At 44.1% G+C, this 17952-nt stretch overlaps 1 long non-coding RNA gene across 1 annotated transcript; it reads right to left on the bottom strand.

The window, feature by feature from the left end:
- Positions 1-11346: 11346 nt before the first annotated feature.
- On the bottom strand, positions 11347-14044 carry LOC145878564 (uncharacterized). Its single transcript, XR_014392004.1, has 2 exons — positions 13950-14044; positions 11347-11961 (listed from the first exon to the last, which is right to left on the bottom strand). It is a non-coding gene; the product is annotated as an uncharacterized LOC145878564 (long non-coding RNA).
- Positions 14045-17952: the final 3908 nt, after the last annotated feature.

The following is a 17952-nucleotide window of genomic DNA, read 5'->3' as shown; positions in this document are numbered from 1 at the left end:
AGAAAATCCATCCACCTGACAGGTGTGGCATATCAAGAAGCTGATTAAACAGTATGATCATTACACAGGTGCACCTTGTGCTGGGGACAATAAAAAGGCCAATCTAAAATGTGCAATTTTGTCACACAACACAAGCCACAGATGTCTCAAGTTGAGGGAGTGTGCAATTGGCATGCTGACCTCAGGAATGTCCACAAATGCTATTGCCAGATAATTGAATGTCCATTTCTCTACCATAAGCTGCTTCGATTGTCATTTTAGAGAATTTGGCAGTACGTCTAACCGGCTTCACAACCGCAGACCACGTGTAACCATTCCCGTCTAGGACCACCACATCCATCTTCTTCACCTGCGGGATCATCTGAGACCAGCCACCCAGACAGCTGATGAAACTGAGGCTGTGCACAACAGAAGAATTTCTGCACAAACTTTCAGAAACGTCTCAGGGAAGCTCATCAGCATGCTCGTCATCCTCACCAGGGTCTTAACCTGACTGCAGTTCGGCATTGTAACCGACTTCAGTGGGAAAATGCTCACATTCAATGGCCACTGGCACGCTAGAGAAGTATGCGCTTCACAGATTAATCCCAGATTCAACTGTACCTGGCAGATTGCAGACAGCGTGTATGGCGTTGTGTGGGCGAGTGGTTTGCTGATGTCGACGTTGTGAACGGAGCGCCCCATGGTGCTGGTGGGTTTATGGTATGGGCAGGCATAAGCTACGGACAACGAACACAATTGCTTTTTAACGATGGCAATTTGAATGCACAGAGATACCGTGGCGAAATCGTGAGGCCTATTATCGTGCCATTCATCCGACGCCATCACTTCATGTTTAAGCATGATAATGCACAGCCCTATGTCGCGAGGATCTGTAAACAATTCCTGGAAGCCGAAAATGTTCCAGTTCTTCCATAGCCTGCATACTCACCAAACATGTCAGACAATGAGCATGTTTGGGATGCTCTGGATCGACATGTTCCAGTTCCCGCCAAAATCCAGCAACTACACAATTGCGCCCAGTCGACTCTGCCCAATAAAACTTTAACTCATTACCTTGACTCGTTCTCTGTTCAATCTAACGTGACCCTGCTGTAAATCAAGCAGACAGATGATCAACATCAATTATCTGCTAGGGATGTTAGATCTAATATGGACCACGGCACAATGGTCTTCATCGGGTTAATGAAGGAGACAAAACATTCTGGACATTCCTAACAATATTTTCCCTGCACTTTGGCTGTTGCATCGAGTGCTGTATCACTGAAGAATATAAAATCTATTTTGATTTGTTTAACACTTTTTTGGATACAACATGATTCCATAGTTTTGATGTCTTCACTATTATACAATGTAGACGATAGTAAAAATAAAGAAAAACACTGGAATGAGTAGGTGTGTCCAAAATTTTTACTGGTACTGTACATTTTGGATTTGTGTGCACATGAAAACTATATTCACACCGTAACATAAGGAAACACTAAATGTTACATAAGCCTAGTTACAGTGCATTTCCAAAATTGCCATACAAAGAACTGTCCGAGCAAGATCCAGGATTCTTACCGGGTTCAAGTTCAATGTCTCATTTAACTGATAAATGCTTAATATATGATAGAACAACAAACACTGCCATGAATGCAAGGTAAGAAATGTAGTGTTTTATGTCTCACGATTCTGGACAAATCTGTCAAGACACCAACCATGAAAAAGTGTTAAACATAGTTTATTAAATTAACTTGTGAATTTTATTGAATGTTCCTTATATCAATTACTACTTATCAACAGCTGTATCTGTGAGTTGTCCACCGCAGGAAATCCTCACTGGTACTCTAGCTTATAGAAATACCCTGAGGCAATGTCAGAGGTGTTACTGTGTTTCCCAGCGTTATACCTATCATGGACATTCGATACACTGAGTAACATTAGTAGAAATCTCATGCATCCGTTTCACAAGTTTGAACATAGGAATGTGTGTGTTGTAGTACACAGTACAGTTGTGGCCAAAAGTTGAGAATGACACAAATATTAATTTTCACAAAGTCTGCTGCCTCAGTTTGTATGATGGCAATTTGCAAATACTCCATAATATTATGAAGAGTGATCTGATGAATTGCAAAGTCCCTCTTTGCCACGCAAATGAACTGAATCCTAAAAAAAAAAACATTGCCACTGCATTTCAGCCCTGCCACAAAAGGAGGCTTCAGGGCGCCCAAGAAAGTCCAGCAAGCGCCAGGACCGTCTCCTAAAGTTGATTCAGCTGCGGGATCGGGGCACCACCAGTAAAGAGCTTGCTCATCAATGGCAGCAGGCAGGTGTGAGTGCATCTGCACGCACAGTGAGGCGAAGACTTTTGGAGGACGGCCTGGTGTCAAGAAGGGCAGCAAAGAAGCCACTTCTCTCCAGGAAAAACATCAGGGACAGACTGATATTCTGCAAAAGGTACAGGGATTGGACTGCTGAGGACTGGGGTAAAGTCATTTTCTCTGATGAATCCCCTTTCCGATTGTTTGGGTCATCCGGAAAAAAGCTTGTCCGGAGAAGACAAGGTGAGCGCTACCATCAGTCCTGTGTCATGCCAACAGTAAAGCATCCTGAGACCATTCATCTGTGGGGTTGCTTCTCAGCCAAGGGAGTGGGCTCACTCACAATTTTGCCTAAGAACATAGCCATGAATAAAGAATGGTACCAACACATCCTCCGAGAGCAACTTCTCCCAACCATCCAGGAACAGTTTGGTGATGAACAATGCCTTTTCCAGCATGATGGAGCACCTTACCATAAGGCAAAAGTGATAACTAAGTGGCTCGGGGAAGAAAACATTGATATTTTGGGTCCATGGCCAGGAAACTCCCCAGACCTTAATCCCATTGAGAACTGGTGGTCAATCCTCAAGAGGCGGGTGGACAAACAAAAACCCCAAAATTCTGACAAACTCCAAGCATTGATTATGCAAGAATGGGCTGCCATCAGTCAGGATGTGGCCCAGAAGTTAATTGACAGCATGCCAGGGCAGATTGCAGAGGTCTTGAAAAAGAAGGGTAAACACTGCATATATTGACTCTTTGCATCAACTTCATGTAATTGTCAATAAAAGCCTTTGACACTTATGAAATGCTTGTAATTATACGTCAGTATTCCATAGTAACATCTGACAAAAATATCTAAAGACACTGAAGCAGCAAACTTTGTGAAAATGTATATTTGTGTCATTCTCAACTTTTGGCCACGACTATACACCTCCATTAGGCTGATATCAATCATTATTCTTGAATTTAATGATTTTCAATGTGAGTGTCATTATTTCTATATAGCCAACACTTTCTCCTTCTGAACTTCTAACACCGGTAGGATGGGTGTGGCTTAGTGACAATGACCACAAGAGGAGCCACTCAGAGAATTGATGCAGTTACACCTCTGACATTGCCTGAACAAAGACAATGATTTTCTATGCAGTTCTGATTTAATCTAAGCCCTAATTTTTGTTAAGTTACCTTGGGGTGGACAAATTAACATAAGGCTTTACACGAGGCTAAGAGTTCTAATACAAATCCAAATCAGCCCCACATCTCAGTTGGATCTACGCAGCAAACACTCCTACAACATTGGGAAGCTTAATGTTCTAATGGAGACTGTCATAAACTTCGTCGTCTGAAGAGGAGAAATCGGACCAATATGCAGCGGGTATATGAATCATCTTCTTGTAGATTTGAAGAAAAATGAACACTGAACAAAAGAACGACGAAAAACAGTCCTGTAAGGTACTCTGACTATACACGGAAACAACCACCCACAAAACACAAGCTGAAAACCCCTACTTAAATATGGCCTCCAATTAGAGGCAACGAAGAACATCTGCCTCCAACTGAAGGCCAAACCAAACACCCAAACATAGAAATTGAAATTCTAGAAATACAAACATAGAAATACATGACATAAAACTATACCCAAAATCGTAACATACACAAAACAAACACACCCAGCCACACCCACACCAAACTACAATCACAAATAACCCCTTTACTGGTCAGGATGTGACAGAGACCCAATTTTGGTTTCCAGATAATGTTAGCAGGACAACATTCCATGCTTGATTTGTTGGAACCCCCTGCAGTCTATGCTATTTTTCCTTCAGGAATTCTCGCTTATTTGGGAGTACATCTTCTCCTTTTGCAATCTTATCCAGAATCAAAGACTCTTTCTTCATTTTCTTCAACTCTTCGATCCGATCCTCGAAGCCTGGCTTCCGTTCATCCTCCTCTGTGCGAATGAGTATGTCAGTGTACTCCATAGTGGAGAGAGAGCTTGGCTTCAGTGCATCATCATTAAGTCTCTTGAGACAGTCAGAAGACTTCTTGATCAAATTCATCAGCGCATCCTTGATCCTATGAAACTCATCCTCAAGCTTATCCAGCATCTCCTTGGTTTCCATAGACTTGCCCCACGCCTTCATGAAGTTGTCCTTCATTCCTTGAATAGTCTTTTTCTCAGTCTTTGTTTCATATGTCAACAAGACTTTTTCCCTGTCGTGGTCAGTGGAAGAGCATTTTCCTGGACATATGGTACAGTTGCCATCATCATCCATCACGGCACAACTTTTGATTTCATCCTCGTTTGGGAGGAAGCAGCAGGTGTGACATGTGAAATTGCATATCTTGCAGTTTGTCGCAAAGTCTTGGGGTAATTTGCTTCTCTTCACCTGCAGCACATCTATCTCAGTCTCAAAATCTTGGTTCTGTATCATGTTCTCTTCCTCGTTCTCCAGACACTGTTTGAAGTGTTTGATCTCACTTAGCTTTGACAGACCTGCTGTGATCTGAGGGGTCAGGCGTGTCATGGTCTTCTCCAGAAGCTCACGTTCTTCCAGAACTTTCTTTGTCAGGGTCAGATCTTTACTCTCAATGCTTTCCAGTGCTTGGAAAAATTTCTTAATCTCCTTGAAAGTTGACCTCCATTGCTCTGGACACTGGGCCTTATGATCATCATCAGTATCATCATCTTCAGAGCTGCTCTCCGTCTCCTTTAAGAACAGAATTGAACTGTTGAATTTGAAATGGGTTGGTCGCCCCTTCTTGTCTTTCTTACAAGGTAGATTTGCAGCATTGATGGCCTCTAGCACTGGTATTTGCTTCCCATCAACAAATGTCACAAGCATCAGGATGTTTTCAGCAACATCCTTTCCAAAGATGGACAGGATGGAATCAAAGATGTATCTCTGGGAAGGACTGAGACGAACAAGTGTTGCCTGCACTACAAAGCAGACTGCATCAATGTGATCAATCCCTAAAGGATGACACAAGAAATCCTTCAACATCTGGGTGAGCAATTTATCTTGAGCCATTCCTCTGGTGTCTCCGAACCCTGGTGTGTCAATGATAGTCAGAGAATAAGGAATCTGAAAGCCTGGCTGGTTGTAGAGCTCGTATGATGTCACAACCACAGTCTGGCTCTCAGCCTGTGACCTGTTGGTCACCTCATGGATGAGCTTAAAGCGGTAACAGTCTTCCCACTTTACCCCAAGAATGTAGTTTATCATGGCATTGACCAGAGTTGTTTTTCCTCCACCTGTGGCCCCCAGAAGCAATATCACCTTGTTATTCCCTTGCTCAACTTTCTTCCCAAATCTGTACTGGTCAAAACTGTCACTTACATCCAACTTCGGTTCCAGATTCAGCCAGTGGATTGAGGGGTTGCCCTTTTCCACCTTCTGGGATTTTGTGAGGAATTCCTCACTTTTTGCTCTGGTTGATTTGCTTGTCTTCGGTTGGGGATCAGAGACCCTAAGGGTAGTCATCACAGTCTCAGGACTGGGTAGACAATTCCCTGCTTCGCCACAGTTAGCAAAGACTCTGATGCTGTATGCAGTGTCAGCCTCAAGTCCTTCCAGTGTACTCTCTCTAGTGGTGGTTTTGATGGTGTGCCACATCTGATTGTCTATAGCCTTTACATTCTTTCTGTATTCAACCACATAACCAATGACTTCAACATCATCTCCCGCTATGGTAGGAATGTCCCAGTTCACTCTGATACTTCCCGATTCTATCCTCTTCTCTGTGGGTGATCCAGGGGGGCTACATGGGCGGGTCCTGAAGTATTCTGTCCAGTCACTGGAGAGGCTCACACCAGGTCTACACACCGCCTTGCAGCTAAAGCGGTACTTTTTGTAAGGGTCCAAATGACTGATGGTGACCTGGTTAGTTGTAGTATCCGATTTTACCTCGGTCCACTCAGAGTCAGCCTGCTCACCCTGGTACAAAACCTGGTACGACTCCACAGAGGTAACACCAAGGTTGGGAGGTTTGACTTGCAAGTGGACACAGTCATGCTCCAGACTCTTGATGGTGGGAACACCTGGCTTTGATGGCAGCTCAAACCGTGCACTCAAAAGTGTCCCTCTTTCATAGACATGGATGGAGGAAGCAGTGAGGTGTTTGTTTGGAATTGATGCAATGCAGAATGCAAGATTTTCTCTGCCTTTGTTTGAATCTTTGAAGTCTAGGAACAGATTTATTGTTTGCCTAGTTAGGGTCGTATATACTGCATATTGATTACCTCCAAACCAAAGAGGAATAGTTTCCTGTACCTGGAATGAGGACATCGCTACGACAGTCATACAGCATCCCCAGCTGGAAGGGTCGGCCCAGAGCAGCTAGCTCGATGGTCTCCGAGTCGGACATGACTCAGTGTTCTGAAAACATATCAGAACTGGGGTTACTTCAGCAGCCACGGTATTAGAAAATTGCAACAGATAATATGGCTGTCAACATAAAAATCATAGTTCTTTTGCTCATTGCCCAGACAATGCAGCGTGTGTAAATTATCACTGATACAGTATGTGATGCAAACATTTGAGTCACTCACATCTTTGTTCTCCAGTCTTGTTGTTCTTTCTGAACAGGAAGAGGACTCTGGAGCCCTAACGATTGGTGCTCTTATTTCTTTGGGGGGAAAAAACAAAGACACTGAACATGTTGATGGTTTTCTGGTCGACATAATACAGTCTTAATTAAAACAATCCACCTTAAGTTGACTTAAGTAATGTACCAAACTGAAAAAAATAGAGGACATATATTACAAATGTGAGTAGAAAATACAGAAGTTTCTCTACACTCTGGATTTGTTTTTCAGCAAAACAGCAGCCACACCTCTTGTTTTGGCATACAGCTTAGCTTTTTGATGAGGCTGGTAACCCTCAAATTCTAGAAGGACTGTCAGTCAGCGCTCTAGATGATATTCACAGGATAGTTTTGAAAATATATTTGGAAGCTATATATGGTTTACATGTTAACAGAATAACCTACAATGTTTTTTCAGCTTTACTCACAGGACAATGGCATACAACCCAGGGTAGTTATAGCCTATAGGCCTAGTGTTTTAATTTTTAGTTGAAATATGTTTTGTATTCATTCAGGTTCACAGTGCGGACCAAACCAAGGTCCCCATGCCGAACGGTTTAGCAGGTATACCTGTACCGTTATAGCCCTATCCTAGTATACAGACACAACAAGGGCAAGTCAACTGTAAAGAAACATTTTAAATGTTCACATAACAACGCAACACAACTCCAAACACGACAGATAAGAAGCTACATAGCCCCCTAGGCTATATGAATATAAAGAGACTTGAGCCAAAGAAAAATGGACTTGTGGAATGGAATGAGTTATCAGACCTCCTCAGTTCTACCATGACATAACATTTGAGGACACAATTTAAAGGCCTATGTATTCATGTTTTGTTCACTGTACAATATAACCACAAGGCTGACCATCTTTCCCTCCCTCTTTCTGGCTGCCCTCCCCCTTCTTGCAGGTTCACCTCTCAAAAATGCAACAATAGAAAAAATAAGTAGCTAAATGAATAAAGAGTCAAAATAAAAGCACAATTACATTATTTCACCAATTTAATAATGGGCAGTTCTTCACAAATAGTCACATAGACTATATGGAAATAACACGAGCAAAGCATGTTTACATGTAGAATGATATAGGTTATAAGACCTATGATTCATTTAATCAGTTCTACCACCTCAGCATTGCTCATTTTATAAAGGTTTAAATATGTTGTAGTGAAGTTCAGCTTCAGTCCACAGGGGGGCGCTGTGTCACTGTCAGAAGATATGTGCTTCAGTCAGAAAAACATTTGCTCATCTCGTTGTTCTCAGCTAGCTACAGAAGCTAGCTAGCTACAGAAACGAAACCCATCAAATACACTTGCTGGAAATAACTACTTTTCCTAATATCATGACTTCTATCAACATTCTTAGTTTGCCCATTCACTAAATATACTGTTAAATAACTCAGACTGACATCCAATACCTTTAGGATACTGAACGCTAACTTATTAGCATTAGCCTACCCTTATGCTGATGGGGACTAGTTAGCTACCGCCAAACATTTTACATTTACATTTTAGTCATTTAGCAGACGCTCTTATCCAGAGCGACTTACAAATTGGTGCATTCACCTATAATATCCAGTGGAACAACCACTTTACAATAGTGCATCTAAATCTTTTAAGGGGGGGGGTTAGAAGGATTACTTTATCCTATCCCAGGTATTCCTTGAAGAGGTGGGGTTTCAGGTGTCTCCGGAAGGTGGTGATTGACTCCGCTGTCCTGGCGTCGTGAGGGAGCTTGTTCCACCATTGGGGTGCCAGAGCAGCGAACAGTTTTGACTGGGCTGAGCGGGAACTGTGCTTCCTCAGAGGTAGGGAGGCGAGCAGGCCAGAGGTGGATGAACGGAGTGCCCTTGTTTGGGTGTAGGGCCTGATCAGAGCCTGAAGGTACGGAGGTGCCGTTCCCTTCACAGCTCCGTAGGCAAGCACCATGGTCTTGTAGCGGATGCGAGCTTCGACTGGAAGCCAGTGGAGAGAGCGGAGGAGCGGGGTGACGTGAGAGAACTTGGGAAGGTTGAACACCAGACGGGCTGCGGCGTTCTGGATGAGTTGTAGGGGTTTAATGGCACAGGCAGGGAGCCCAGCCAACAGCGAGTTGCAGTAATCCAGACGGGAGATGACAAGTGCCTGGATTAGGACCTGCGCCGCTTCCTGTGTGAGGCAGGGTCGTACTCTGCGAATGTTGTAGAGCATGAACCTACAGGATCGGGTCACCGCCTTGATGTTGGTGGAGAACGACAGGGTGTTGTCCAGGGTCACGCCAAGGCTCTTAGCACTCTGGGAGGAGGACACAAGGGAGTTGTCAACCGTGATGGCGAGATCATGGAACGGGCAGTCCTTCCCCGGGAGGAAGAGCAGCTCCGTCTTGCCGAGGTTCAGCTTGAGGTGGTGATCCGTCATCCACACTGATATGTCAGCCAGACATGCAGAGATGCGATTCGCCACCTGGTTGTCAGAAGGGGGAAAGGAGAAGATTAATTGTGTGTCATCTGCATAGCAATGATATGAGAGACCATGTGAGGATATGACAGAGCCAAGTGACTTGGTGTATAGCGAGAATAGGAGTGGGCCAAGAACAGAGCCCTGGGGGACACCAGTGGTGAGAGCACGTGGTGCGGAGACAGATTCTCGCCACACCACCTGGTAGGAGCGACCTGTCAGGTAGGACGCAATCCAAGCGTGCGCGGTGCCGGAGATGCCCAGCTCGGAGAGGGTGGAGAGGAGGATCTGATGGTTCACGGTATCAAAGGCAGCAGATAGGTCTAGAAGGATGAGAGCAGAGGAGAGAGAGTTAGCTTTAGCAGTGCGGAGAGCCTCCGTGACACAGAGAAGAGCAGTCTCAGTTGAATGCCCAGTCTTGAAACCTGACTGATTAGGATCAAGAAGGTCATTCTGATAGAGATAGCAAGAGAGCTGGCCAAGCACGGCCCGTTCAAGAGTTTTGGAGAGAAAGGAAAGAAGGGATACTGGCCTGTAGTTGTTGACATCGGAGGGATCGAGTGTAGGTTTTTTCAGAAGGGGTGCAACTCTCGCTCTCTTGAAGACGGAAGGGACGTAGCCAGCGGTCAAGGATGCGTTGATGAGCGAGGTGAGGTAGGGGAGAAGGTCTCCGGAAATGGTCTGGAGAAGAGAGGAGGGGATAGGGTCAAGTGGGCAGGTTGTTGGGCGGCCGGCCGTCACAAGACGCGAGATTTCATCTGGAGAGAGAGGGGAGAAAGAGGTCAAAGCACAGGGTAGGGCAGTGTGAGCAGGACCAGCAGTGTCGTTTGACTTAGCAAACGAGGATCGGATGTCGTCAACCTTCTTTTCAAAATGGTTGACGAAGTCATCCGCAGAGAGGGAGGAGGGGGAGGAGGATTCAGGAGGGAGGAGAAGGTAGCAAAGAGCTTCCTAGGGTTAGAGGCAGATGCTTGGAGTTTACAGTGGTAGAAAGTGGCTTTAGCAGCAGAGACAGAAGAGGAAAATGTAGAGAGGAGGGAGTGAAAGGATGCCAGGTCCGCAGGGAGGCGAGTTTTCCTCCATTTCCGCTCGGCTGCCCGGAGCCCTGTTCTGTGAGCTCGCAGTGAGTCGTCGAGCCACGGAGCAGGAGGGGAGTACCGAGCCGGCCTGGAGGATAGGGGACAGAGGAAATCAAAGGATGCAGAGAGGGAGGAGAGGAGGGTTGAGGAGGCAGAATCAGGAGATAGGTTGGAGAAGGTTTGAGCAGAGGGAAGAGATGATAGGATGGAAGAGGAGAGAGTAGCGGGAGAGAGAGAGCGAAGGTTGGGACGGCGCAATACCATCCGAGTAGGGGGAGAGTGAGAAGTGTTGGATGAGAGCGAGAGGGAAAAGGATACAAGGTAGTGGTCGGAGACTTGGAGGGGAGTTGCAATGAGATTAGTGGAAGAACAGCATCTAGTAAAGATGAGGTCAAGCGTATTGCCTGCCTTGTGAGTAGGGGGGGAAGGTGAGAGGGTGAGGTCGAAAGAGGAGAGGAGTGGAAAGAAGGAGGCAGAGAGGAATGAGTCGAAGGTAGACGTGGGGAGGTTAAAGTCACCCAGAACTGCAGCTAACTGCAGCTAACTGCTGCTGCACTGCCTTTCTGGCTGTTCTACCCTCTCCACCTCATTCACTACTAACTCAAACTGATCACTTTTTTTTGCCTCTTTCAGAAGAATTTCTGGAGTATCCATATTTGCTGTTTTATGCTGAGGTGTTTTACTGAGTGATGACATTGACATCTAACCGGTGCTGTAGAGGTGGGGGTTAAGGGACAGGAGTGGTCCACTGTGTTGTATCTCTACCAAACACAGCAGACACTGAGTCACACCAGGGGCTTCTTGCAGTGTCTGCTACTGCCTAGCAAAGTATATTGGATAGTTTATTTTAGTCATTAAAATGTGCATAGCGCAAGTGATGAATCCTGAATAAAATGTGTGGATTTTTCTGTGTCAGAAGAGATCGGACAACAAGGCATCAATAGAATCTATTTATTGCAAAGCAACAGAGGATTCTCAGATATTGACAGGCATTGGTTTTGAAAAAAGCATTTGATGGCAGCAGCCAGGTAAACAAAACCAAAGACTGCTAACAGGGTTATTAAACCACTGTCATTTGTGTGAACTATCCCTTTAAACACATAATTTGAGGAAAATAAAACAGGCAGTGCAATTGTAGATATTAAAAGTATACAATGATTGTGTACTTTCTCCAATAATTCATTGTGGATAAATTAACTGTTTATGCCCTTGTCTCTCAATATTTGAATACATTTATACAGCTCTGTGATCTCCTTTTGCATTTACTTTTTCCTGCTTTATCCTGGTCCTTTCATCCTTCTCTCGCTGTCTATTGTGTTCTATTAATTTTTGTCTTTGGTTCTCAAGCTCCTGTCTTCGTTTTTCTTCCATCTTTATTTCTGTTTCCATTCTCACTTTCTCAGCAAGGAGTTGCTTGTTTTCCTCTTCAGTCCGCCTCTTTTCCTCCTCCACTTTCTGTTTTTCAGTTTTGGCTTGATCGAGGTCTCTCTCTGCCTTATCCGCTCGATCTTTTGACCAGTCTCCACCCATTCGCTTGTTGGTCTCTGACTTTCTTAGAGATGATATGAAAATAACAACAAAAAAACAGACAGTGAATACTTTTGCTCGCAAAGCAGTAATTTTGTACAGTCTCCTGAAGAAAGTGTGCCTGCTTCGACTAAATTGTTATTAATGTGTGTCCTTAGGCTCAATAGAAGCTATTAAGGTATTTGTGATCAAATATGAATCTCAACTGACCCACCAGCATGACTAAACAGGATGGTCAAACAAGGCATTGTTTCTTTAATAACTTGAGACAATATAACAACCACCTATTTTTCTAATCTACAAACATGTGTAAATGTGTTCTTAATTGACTTGCCTGGTTAAATAATGTTTAACAAAAAAAAAAAAATATATATATATATAGTTTGTAAAAATATATATATTTTCTCATCTGGCCGTTGAAATTAAATGGTGTTGGAAGTGTAAATTGTTAATCATGCTGTCTTCCACTGAGTCGCTTTCCAAGTTGAAGGTGTAAATTCGACAATTTTATTTTGAAGTGCCAATAATTCAGTACACTCAAACCAGTTAGGCTTCAGTAAATTATCGCATGAAGCTTATTTTCACTGCATCAGGGATAGCGTACACAGACGGGAATAATATGATAGAGCAGATAGACAATCAAAATCTCTCCTTGAGCGTTTTAGCATACCCCAATACATGGCTTGATAAAGCTGCAAAACAAGTTAAAAGCTTGAACAGAAGCCAGTTAATACATCAACAAAAACAGAACAAACTGTAGCTACTTTGAAGAATCAAATATATTTTGATTTGTTTATCCGCCGTGAAAGTCTTGGATAACATACATCCACTATTAGACACCACCTCGCCAGTTGAGACACTTTATATAACACAAACTTTCTATTCATTCATTGCGTCGGGATCGGGATTTTGCATATCGTTTATGAGTTGGCCCCACCTGTTTATGAATGGCTTTGCCTGATGTCCTTTGTGGTGGGCCATCTCATGTATTATGATGCATTTAGCGGACACCTTGGGTCGATTGATTTGTGAGTTGACCTTCGTGCCTGCACCCATCCCCTACTATTCTGTATTTCTTTTGACTCATTTGAATACAGTCAGACCAGAAAAGCCACATCCCAGAAGGGCAGATAAGCGGAAACCCTGATTAGAAGCACCTGCTGCTCATCTGTTTCTTTACATATGTTGTCACTACACACTGAAGGCTGTAAAGCCGCCACATCTGTGTGCGCTATCCCTGATGCAGTGAAAATTACTAAAAACATAGAATAATGAAGAAAGATTTATGCGACAACTTACACCAGCGGGTTTTACGCACCAGCCAAGCCTCTGGGAGAGCGCGATGGTTCTCTTTTGTTCAATAAAGCATCCACATTATTACAGCTATTGTTCGAGATTGGTACATACATATTTAAAAAAAATAAAAAATAATTACATTTAAATTAATTACACAGTATAAGCAGAAATTTGAAGAATATAACTTAAAAATACATCATGAGCTTATTACTACGATTGTTTATTTTGGGTTCTAATGGGGAAAAAGACACTTATTTTACTCCATTGTTTATAAATATTAAAAGCTATGTATAGATTCAAAAAGATGGTTAAAACTATAATGCAGATGTCATGGACTGTCAGTCCTGGCATCTGGAGCACTGTCTAGAATTTGAGTGGGGTTACATTTCCCTAGCCCCATCCCTCAGCTGTGGACCCCAATAAGTGGAGGGACGGACAATGTTATTTCTCAACTATGAATTAAAGTTACAATTATAGCTACAATTAAAGCTACAATTAAAACTACATTTGGTGAAACAGCGCCTTTGATATTGTTTTAGTGATGAAACGCAGGAGACAGTTGTGTCAGATGGAAGAAAGGTGTTCTTCCTTTGAAGTAACTTCGTTGTTGTAATATCCCAAACGGATGTGCCAGTTTCACCAAATGCGGAATGTAGCTTTAATGATTGGACAGTAAAGGTTTTGCTTATCAAAATTAAATTAGGGTTAGTAGCCTACCTTAAGTCAACGAAGCTTGCCGATGGATGTCAACCAGACAACAATCACAAGTAGATGTACAAAATAGAAGCCAAGTAGAGCACATAGGTCGGGATGTATCTCTACCAAGATGTAGACTGGCGTGTGACACCCTGTTTTATAGACCAAATCACAGAGTTTCTAAACCCAGAGGCGCAACATCGCGAGACTTCCAGGAACGCTTGTGAAACAGACTGAACAGAACAGGCCGGGATTTGGTGCTTGAGAAGTCAATGAGAGAAGTGAAAATATCTTCATTAGTTGTTCATTTTCTCAAAATCAAAAGGCAAAACCTAGATTCGAGACAATTTCTTAAGTAATTGAACATGTTATTACGCCAATCTCGTTAAAGTGATAAACTGACACGTTTTAATTTGAGTCAAAAACAAGTTTATATCGAAGGACTACCTTTGATTTGACTGCTTGCACATGCGCAATTCGGCGCAAGATGACCATGAGACCCGATGATTTGCTTCTACGCCTGATCTTTGCCAGCCAACGTCGCCATGACATCACCTACAAGTGTAGTCGCGGATTTGAATTGGACAATCATTTTTTGCTTATCTTCATACTGTATTGTCTTTGACAAAATCTCTCTTGTAATACATGTGACCACCCCACCCCAACACTCTTCTTGTAAATCACATGACTAAATGTAAGCCTCTGACTGCAGTCCGAATTCAAAGGGTGCATTCCAAACATGTAAAAAACACCCTCTCCCCTCAAATCAGTGGACACTTCAAATCAAATCAAATACACGTGTTTAGCATATGTTATTGCTGGTGTAGCGAAATGGGTTGTTTTTACAGGGTCAGCCATAGTAGTACGGTGCCCCTGGAGCAAATAAAGGTTAAGTGCCTTGCTCAAGGGCACATCGACCGATTTTTCACCTGGTCGGCTTGATAATTCAAACCATCAACCGCTCGGTTACTGGCCCAACGGTCTAACCGCTAGGCTACCTGCCGCCCTGATGACATATCATGATGTATGATGAGTTGACACTTGCAGGGCAAGGGGCGAGAGAAGAATGAATACATTTTAAATGGACCCCGCCCTTGCCCAGAAATGTGTCACTAGTTCGTCCCACGGTTGTGTTTTCTGTCATCATGGAACCACCGGTAGCTGTTGTGTGTGCCTTATATGCGACACAGTGAATGATGATTGCATTTCATATTTTGGCTAGAAGACAACACATCCTCAGACATCGAATGCTAGCCATCGGAGGATATCAGGTAAATCGAAAACTACAATGTATAACTGTGATGCCAGGACAAGTTGTATGCTCTAGCTAACGTTTCCAAAAGCTAACCAAACAAAAACATCATTACTTTTCCGATATGTGCTTGTGCTGTCGTGAATTAGTAGCACAATTTCTAACTTATTTACATTCATTTTTACTTATACTTGTATGTTGACCTCTCCATATTGATGTTAGTTTCATGTTTTGGCAGACTTTTCTTAGCGGATGTATAATCATCACAAATTGAATTATGGGGCGTTTCAGGCCCCGGAGTGAATAGAATTGTACACTCGCAAACTCGATCACAAACAAGGGCTGAAGGGCTTACGTTGCCAACTTGCCTTGCTTGGCTAATTGTTTGGACCGACGGCAAAGATGGCTGCAGGGATTCCCTCGAGGGTAAGTCTTTTGTTTTCCAATCAATCCAATGTATTTATGAAGCGCTTTTTACATCAGCCGATGTCACAAAGTGCTATACAGAAACCCAGCCTAAAACACCAAACAGCAAGCAATGCAGATGTAGAAGCACGGTGACTTGGACAAATTCCCTAGAAAGGCAGGAACCTAGGAAGAAACCTGGAGAGGAACCAGGCTATGAGGGGTGGCCAGTCCTCTTCTGGCTGTGACGGGTGGAGTTTATAACAGTACATGGCCCAGATGTTCAAACGTTCATAGATGACCAGCAGGGTCAAATAATAATAATCACAGTGGTTGTAGAGGGTGTAACAGGTCGGCACCTCAGGAGTAAATGTCAGTTGGCTTTTCATAGCCGATCATTCAGAGTTAGAGACAGCAGGTGCGGTAGAGAGACAGAGCTGAAACAGCAGTTCCAGGACATGGTAGCACGTCTGGTGAACAGGTCAGGGTTCCATAGCCGAAGACAGAACAGTTGAAACTGGAGCAGCAGCACGACCAGATGGACTGTGGACAGCAAGGAGTCATCAGGCCAGGTAGTCATGAGGAATGGTCCTAGGGCTCAGGTCCTCTGAGAGAAGAGAAATAGAAAGAGAGAGAGAGAATTAGAGGGAGCATCCTTAAATTCACACAGAACACCGGATAAAACAGGAGAAAAACTCCAGATATAACAGACTGACCCTAGCCCCCGACACAAACTATTGCAGCATAATTACTGCAGGCTGAGACAGGAGGGGTCCGGAGACACTGTGGCCCCATCCGACTATACCCCCAGACTGGGCCAACCAGGCAGGATATAACCCCACCCACTTTGCCAATGCACAGCCCCCACACCACTAGAGGGATATCTTCAAACCACCAACTTACTACCCTGAGACAAGGCCAAGTATAGCCCATGAAGATCTCCCCCACGGCACGAACCCGAGGTGGGTGCCAACCCGGACAGGAAGATCACGTCAGTGACTCAACCCACTCAAGTGATGCACCCCTCCTAGGGACGACATGGAAGAGCACCAGTAAGCCAGTGACTCAGCCCCCGTAATAGGGTTAGAGGCAGAGAGAGGGGAACGGGTCAGGCAGAGACAGCAAGGGTGGTTCGTCGCTCCAGTGCCTTTCCGTTCACCTCACACCCCTGGGCCAGATTACACTCAATCATAGGACCTACTGAAGAGATGAGTCTTCAATAAAGACTTACGGTCAAGACCGAGTCTGCATCTCTCACATGGATAGTCAGACCATTCCATAAAAATAGAGCTTATAGGAGAAAAACCTGCCTCCTGCTGTTTGCTTAGAAATTCTAGGGACAATAAGGAGGCCTGCATCTTGTGACCGTAGCATACGTTTATGTATGTACGGCAGGACCAAATCAGAAAGATAGATAGGAGCAAGACCATGTCATGCTTTGTAGGTTAGCAGTAAAACCTTGAAATCATCCCTAGCCTAATCAGGAAGCCAGTGTAGAGGCTAGCACTGGAGTAATATGATACTTTTTTTTTTGTTCTAGTCAAGATTCTAGCAGCCGTGTTTAGCACTAACTGAAGTTTATTTAGTGCTTCATCTGGGTAGCCGGAAAGTAGAGCATTGCAGTCGACTAATCTAGAAGTGACAAAAGCGTGGATACATTTTTCTGCATCATTTATCGTCAAAGGAATGAGCGTTACACCGAGGCCTGTACTCTGGAGCGGGATGATGGAGTCTTACGTGAGCATCGCTCCACACTTCTTCTGCGCGCCGAAACCACTCATCTTTTGCAGGAGCTTCGGTCTGGCCCGGGATCCACGGAGCCAGAGCCGGCTGAAATCCTAAAACCCACTGGAAGGGGGTCAACCCAGTGGAGAAGTGACGTAGTGAGTTCTGGGCGTACTCTGCCCATGGAAGAAATCGTGCCCACTCATCCTGCCGGTCCTGACAGTGACTCCTCAGGAAACTCACGAGCTCCTGGTTCAAACTCTCCACCTGCCTGTTTGACTGAGGCCGGTACCCGGAAGTGAGGCTGACCGTGACCCCGAAATTCTCCACAAAGGTCCTCCATACTCGTGATGTGAATTGGGGGCATCGGTCGGTGACAATGACAACATACACTCAATTAATATTTGGTAGCATTGCCTTTAAATGTTTAACTTGGGTCAAACGTTTTGTGTAGCCTTCCACAAGCTTCCCACAATAAGTTGGGTGAATTCCTCCTGACAGAGCTGGTGTATCTGAGTCAGGTTTGTAGGCCTCCTTGCTCGCACACACTTTTTCAGTTCTGCCCACAAATTTTCTATAGGATTGAGGTCAGGGCTTTGTGATGGCCACTCCAATACCTTGACTTTGTTGTCCTTAAGCAAT

The sequence above is a fragment of the Salmo salar genome, chromosome 04, assembly GCF_965601325.2.
Source record: "Salmo salar chromosome 04, fSalSal1, whole genome shotgun sequence".
Taxonomy (NCBI): Eukaryota; Metazoa; Chordata; class Actinopteri; order Salmoniformes; family Salmonidae; genus Salmo; species Salmo salar.
Note: the sequence above shows the minus strand (reverse complement) of the source record. Positions and strands in the feature narration are given on the sequence as shown.